The sequence below is a fragment of the Chrysochloris asiatica genome, unplaced genomic scaffold (assembly GCF_000296735.1).
Source record: "Chrysochloris asiatica unplaced genomic scaffold, ChrAsi1.0 scaffold00114, whole genome shotgun sequence".
NCBI lineage: Eukaryota > Metazoa > Chordata > Mammalia > Afrosoricida > Chrysochloridae > Chrysochloris > Chrysochloris asiatica.
The window spans coordinates 3,815,510-3,822,569 of record NW_006408632.1 but is presented as its reverse complement, the minus strand read 5'-3'; positions in this window follow the sequence as shown (position 1 = coordinate 3,822,569).

The window sequence follows — 7,060 nt, the reverse complement described above, 5'->3', positions numbered from 1 at the left end:
CTTTCTCAGTCCATGGGCCTTTAGTCCTCAACTGCTCTATCTCGCTATGCCATCGCCTCTGCCACCATCTCTGTTATTGCTGCTTTTCTGGTTAGGATCCCATGCTCCACTCATATGCTTTCTTCTCGATGGTTCCTGAAATGGCCTACTAATTGCTCCCTACCCCCTTTTCATTACACCTCTTCTAAATTCACAATTGTGGCTATCGTCGTTAGTCCTGATAACAATTACTCACAATTTAATCATAAGTCCTATACCCATCATTCCCTATCCCCTCTCACCAGACCCATCTGGACAAGAGAAACACTATTCAGTAAGGATTCCATCTTACAACCTCTCGCCCCCTCCATTCTGACACTCAGCACCCTCATGAAAGCCAATAAGCTAGCCATTTTGTGCCCTTTATAGCCCCCCATTTTTGATAGCTAAAGTATAAGTTACCCTACCCTATCAACCCAGTGCACTGAGAAAACAAATTGATCCTTGATATGAGGAATCTTTCCCTTTTGATTGGAATTTGGGCAAATACAAGTCTTGGTATGACACTGTGGGTTAATGTGCCAGACTACAAAGTTGTTTGAACTACAAGGTTGGTGGCTTAAGCTCACCAGTCTCTCCTTGAAAACCCTATACAGGGTTGCTATGGGTCAGAACTAACTCAATGGCACTTAACAATGACAAACATTCATAAGCAATAGTTCAGTTCATCAAATTGTAGCAATTTATACTTTCTCCCTGTATCATACTTCTTTATCTTTTTCGGATGGAGTTCTGGTCAGCAAGCCATCCAATCTAGGTCAAATGGATACTGTCTACAAATTTGGGAGTTCTCACAAGGCTCCCCCCACTTCAGACCAGCTGACAGCTTTACTTTTAACTCTAACTCCCAGTGGCTAGGTCAGTGTCCATGAGCTCGTGAGTTCACACATCTCCCTGAAATCAAAAACAGCCAGCCCTTCTTCTCTAGCTCATCTCGAGGTCATTGGGTATCTATGGAACATCTATCTTCAAACTCAACCCATGCCACTCAACTGTACTTTGAGGAGACAACTCGCCCCTATGTATTTTTAGTGCCTTACAACCTTACAATTTTTAGTACTTTAGTGAGTACATCATGTTCTGACACTATATCTGACAGTGTTCCACTGCTAGTCATAATATTTTCATCTTCTGTCATTATATTTTACAATGTTCCACTACTCTTCAGAAGATTTTTCAGTGGCTACCCATTTAGAAGTGGTCTGTATCTCCTCCTTCATAGTCTATCTTATTCTGGAACGTGTGCTAAAGCATTTCCAATATGGGTGACCCTGGTATTGGAAAGACTGGTATAACTTCCAACATCCCAGCAACATGCAGGTCACCACAGTATGACAGGATGACAGCTGGCATAACTGAGTGCTGGAGTGACAGGGTAAAACTTGGCAAATTTAAGGCTCTTTTCACCCATAAAGGAGAGTGCATCAATTGCTAACAATGCAAATAAATATCAGGCCACCCTTGTGGGATGGGACCATACAAATAAAATGTATAGAACTTAACAAAAAGATTGGTTTGTTTCGCCATCCCATTAGGTTGAAAATGGGCTATCCCATATATAGAGAGGGCATCTTACTACCATCAAGAAAGAAGAGGCAACAACAATCATTTGAACCTTAGATTCTTGGTTGGAACCTCTTCGATCCCAGAGACAAAAACAGTTGTGATACAAGTGATGGCAAGAGATGGTTTAAAAACAAACAAGCAGCAGCAGAGGAACTGTAGCAGAAAACAGCAGGAGTAGTGGCAGCAGGGCCAATAGAGCCAGGAGGGAAATGCAAGTTAGAGCAGTGAGCTTCCTGGCCAACGGAGCATGAAAACGGAGTGAATTTGAGCAGAAAGATTGCTGGCAAAGTGGGATGTCTCGTGGCATATGTCTGGGAAGATAGGTTTGCTGACCCACGGAACTAGAGCGAAGCACATTGTGTTTAGGCTTGCTGTTGGAATAGTGTGCTTTTGAGCACTTACTGGCAGAGATAAAATAGTTATGTGATGCTTACCTAAGCAGGGCAGGGGCCAGGCTGGTGGCTCAGGGCCAGTGAGAGATGTGTTTCTTCTGGCATGAAGAAACTGTCCTGATCAAAGAACTATATTCTGAACCTTACTGGTCCTGAATTTTAATGTGTTATTTTTGTAATAAACTTCATAGCTGTGAGTATTGTCTGAGTTCTGAGTTCTATGTGGCCATTGTAACAAATGATCTAGTCCACTAGAGAAATGGAAAGTATTGTGAGAGTGATGGTTGAGATCAGGATCAGTGAAAAGCTTACAGGGTGACGGCGTGTCAGTTCTCTGCCTTATAGGAATCAATCTTGAACAGTTGATGGTGATCTTGATTCCCTCCCCCTTGTGAACCTAGAGGAGGTCAGATGCTGCCCCGGTACTTTTGTTTTTTGTAGTCATCTTTTTTTTATTATGGAATAATTATTCATTTGTTTTGGAAACTCTTTATGAACTGTTTTATTATGGAATTTTTGATTTATGTTTCAATTTGGGCTAAAATTTTTTTTTTTTCTCTCTCTGTCTCCTTTCTTTCTCCTCTCTTCTTTTATGTCCACCTATCAGTCAGTTTGAACCACTATGTTCGCAGTTCAAGCTCAACAGCTGCTTCTTGGAAACCCTATGCAGGATTGCTATGGGTTGGAACCAATATTACAGCACTTAACAACAACAACAACATCACTATAGAAAGGAGTCCTGGTGTGGCACTGAAGGATAATACACTGGACTGCAAGGTCAGTTTGAACTGAAAGGCTGGCATTCAAACTCATCAGCTACTTCTCAGAAACCCTATATGGGAGTTACTATGAGTTGGAACCAAGTCAACAGCACTTAATAGCAAAACAGTATCCCTATAGGAGTTCTGATGTGATGCTGTAATATAAGTACTTGACTACTAACCAAACATTGGTAGTTCAAACCCACCAACTGCTCCTCAGAAACCATATACAGAGTGAATGTTTCAGAACCAACTTGATGGCAATTAACAACAACATCCCTATCTAGTAACAATGCAGTTGCCTCAACTCAGACCTAGTGTCGCCAATCTTTAAATTTTATAATGCTATTTCAAAACCTTCCCTCTGTCATTTCGTTAGAGAAATCATGTGTCAATTAAATGATTAAGAGGGTTGTTTGATTTCCCTCTTTGCCACCAGGGTGTGTCTTTATCCTCTTTTTCCATAGATACACTATTTCCTATAGAAGACAGGACATGGGTGAAATATAACACTTTATCATTTTTATAAATATGGGAAGTTTACCTCAGTCCTGGCTGCAAACAAGGAGCTTGGTCCTTTGCTCTGTTAGGCCTGAAGTCAGATTCTGTCCCTGTAGATGTGGTATCAGTCAGTATCATCTATTGCTTTCCACTTTAGATTTTAGAGATATTTGAACCCAGCTACATCTTTTTAATTTTCTCTTAAATTTAATTGATGATCATTCTGTGTTTGTATCTTATTGTTACTGTTGTTTTTGTGTGCCACCAAGTGGTTCTGATTCATATTGACCTTATGCCCACAGAAGGAAATACTGACCCGTCCTGCACCATCCTCACAATCATTGTTAAACTTGAGCCCATTGCTGTGCTATTGTGCCAATACATCTCATTGGGGTCTTCCTCATTTTTCCTCTACTTTGTCTAGCATGATGTCTTACTTCAGGGACTAGTCCCTCTTGATTGTATGTTCCAAGTATGAGAGACCAAGTCTTGCCATCCTGGCTTCTAAAGAACATTCTGGCTGTACTTCTTCCAACACAGTTTTTTTTTTTTGTTGTTGTTGTTGTTGTTTTTCTAGCATCATAATACAACCTCAGCATCATAACACAAATGCATCAATTCTTCTACCATTTTCCTTATTCACCATACAACTTTCACATGCATATGAAGCTATTGAAAACACGGCTTTGGTCAAGTGCACCTTAATCCTCAAATTGATATCCTTACTCTTGAACACTTAAAAGAGGTCTTGTGTAGCAGATTTGCCTAGTGCAATACATTGATTTCTTGACAGCTCCTTCCATGAATGTTGATAGAGGATCCAAACAAAATGAAGTCTTTGACAACTTCAATCTTTTCTTCATTTATCATGATGTTATTTATTGGTCCAGTGGTGAGGGTTTTTGTTTGCTTTATATTGAGGAGCAACCCATACTGAAGGCTGTGGTCTTTGATTTTCATCAGTAAGTATTTTAAGTCTTCTTTGCTTTTAGCAAACAAAGATGTATCATCACAGATTGTTAATAACTCTTCCTTCAGTCCTGCTGGCATGTTCTTCTTTACATAATCCGTCTTCTCAGGTTATTTGCTTAGCAAACAGATGGAGTAAGTCTGGTGAAAGGGAATAAAAACATAAACTGATTGTGTCATTTAAAGCAGCCCTCCATCACCACCCCTTAGTAAATTTAGTAACATATGACATTTAAAATGAAGCCGAGGCAGACCCTCTTGAAGACTGTTTTTCCAGTTCCGGTTCTGCAGTGACTCTAGAACAACATCTGTTATTTAAATTGTGACTACTTTATTTCAGATAGCATTAAAAAAAAGTTTTTGAACTCCATCCCTGTGCTTCACACATATACACATATATAAATTCTAGAAAGACTGCTTCTAGGAGGGACATTCATAAATAAAAATCCTGTTTAGGTAAGAAATAATTCATTGTATTTTCTTTTATAGCCATCATTTAAAAGTTGTCACTGTTTTCCTTAGAGATCTGTGCCTTTTAATCAACCACTCTGTGAGATGCTTTCAAGCTCAGTCTTTTTTGCCTTTTTAGGTAAAACTTCAACACCAATGCTAATTGCCAAAAATGCTGAATGTTTAAATCAATTTTTCCCTGTTCTCTATGTTAAACAAAAACAAATACATTTATGTAATTAAGTGAGAAGAAAATCATAAAAACACAACTATATAAACCTATCTAGAGGAGAGATTGGTGTATAGAATGGGTTTTATGCATTTACATATAGATTTCACTCCAAGATTATAAGCAAGGTGCACATGCATGAAGCCCAAAACGGTATCTGAATATGCTGGCACAGATGAAACCATAGAGAGGTCATGAGTACATGGCCCTATAGTACAAGGCCCCCAGAACTTGGGTCAAACACCATCTAGGAGTTTGATACTTTGGAAGGCACAGGTAGACTTGTTTGCACTCTTGTGACTTCCCAAAAATGCTCTCTAGTGCATCCCCCAGATGGAGACTGAACCACTCCCATGGGTACATTCAGTAAGTGTAACTTGGATAGAAACATGGCAGTCAGAAGTCACTTGGTAGATGGTATGGAGTAAAAAATTCTTAGGAAGTCCTATAATACAATGAGGAGTCCTGGTGTGGTGCTGCGGATTAATGTGCTGGACTTCAAGGTCAGTTTGAACTGGCTGATGGTTCAAGCTCACCAGCTGCTCCTCAGAAACCCTATACAGGGTCACTGTGACTCGAAACCAACTGTTGTTGTTGTTAAGTACTGTGGAATCGGTTCTGACTCATAGTGACCCTGCACAGGGTTTCCAAGGCTGCACATTTTTAGGGGAGCAGAAAGCCTCGTCTTTCTCCCATGGAACATCTGGTAGTTTCTAACTGCTGACCTTGAGGCTACCAACCCGATTTGTAACCACTACGCTACCAGAGCTCTGAGTCGAAACCAATTAGACAGTACTTAATAACAATAATACAATCACGCAAACCCAAATCCTTTCTTATAAAGACACATCTTACATATGTTGAGGGTGTGGTGACTTTAGCGGAAAAGCACTGGGATACATACTACAAAGTTGGTGTTTTAAGGCCACCACAAAACTGAGGCTTTTTGCTTCCACTAAGATTAATAGTTTCAGAAACCCTACACATGGTCACTATGAGTCAAAACTGACGTGACAGTACTTAACAGCAGTAGTAACAAGCATATGTTAAGATAGGCAATGGCAAGCATTGCTATTTATATTTTAAAGAATGAAGGTAAGGATGACACAAGAAATCATATAAGGAGTTTGATAAGTTGTGTCAAACTTGGGTAAGACTTCTGGTTACATATTCAACAATGGAGGTATGACTTTGGTAATAACAGTGAGCAAGATCATCATATAGAAGTTTAGAGGCTCTAAGAAGTGGACAGATTTTAAGTTATGTTTTCACTCAGAAACTGTTTAGTGATGTGAAATTTCTATCCAGGTTTATCACACTTGACAATGACAAACCAAAAGTGATTTTGCTAGCAAAGATAACATGCTGAGTGCCCAAAGAGCAAAACAATGAGTTAATGGAACAAAGTACTCACACATTATTTTTTTTTAAGAAAGTAAATTATGTTTAACAATATTCTAGGTAAGAAACTAGTTTACAAAGTCTGTATAGTATCATTTTTAAGTTTTTATTGTGAATAGAGTGATAGCTTACATGGGAGAACATCAGCTTTACACTCATCCTCTCATATTTGAGTTCACTGCAATTATTACAATCCCCTCCATGCATCATCATTCAACAGTATTTGCTTCTATTCCCTCTTTTTATTTTTATTTTTTGGATGTACACCAAAACACTCAGGAATATGCAATCATTCAAACACCCAAAGGCATACTCTGCAAGCCTGTCCCCCGAACACCAGCACACAGCACATGTCCCTCTACGAGTCTAGAATCCCCAGCCTCTCCATCTTTTTATGTCATCATCTCTGCCTCCATCTCTGGCATCGCTGCTTCTCTGAATAAGGTCACACATTCCACTCCCACTCTTCTCCCTTTATGGCTCCAGGGTCCTCTGCTCCTGGACTGCAAGATGAACCACTCCCCTCTTTTTGCTACAAAATGTCAACCTTTACAGTTGCAATAATCATAATCAGTCATGATAACAATTACGTGTTGAACCATAAGAGTCTTATCCCTATTTCCTTTCACCAGCCCCATCTAAACAGGTTGTAAATCACTCAGTGGAGATTCTACTTTCCCTCACACCCTCTGAAACTACTCCCTTTTGAAAACTTGTAAGCCAGTCACTTCATGCCTATATAGCCCCCCCCC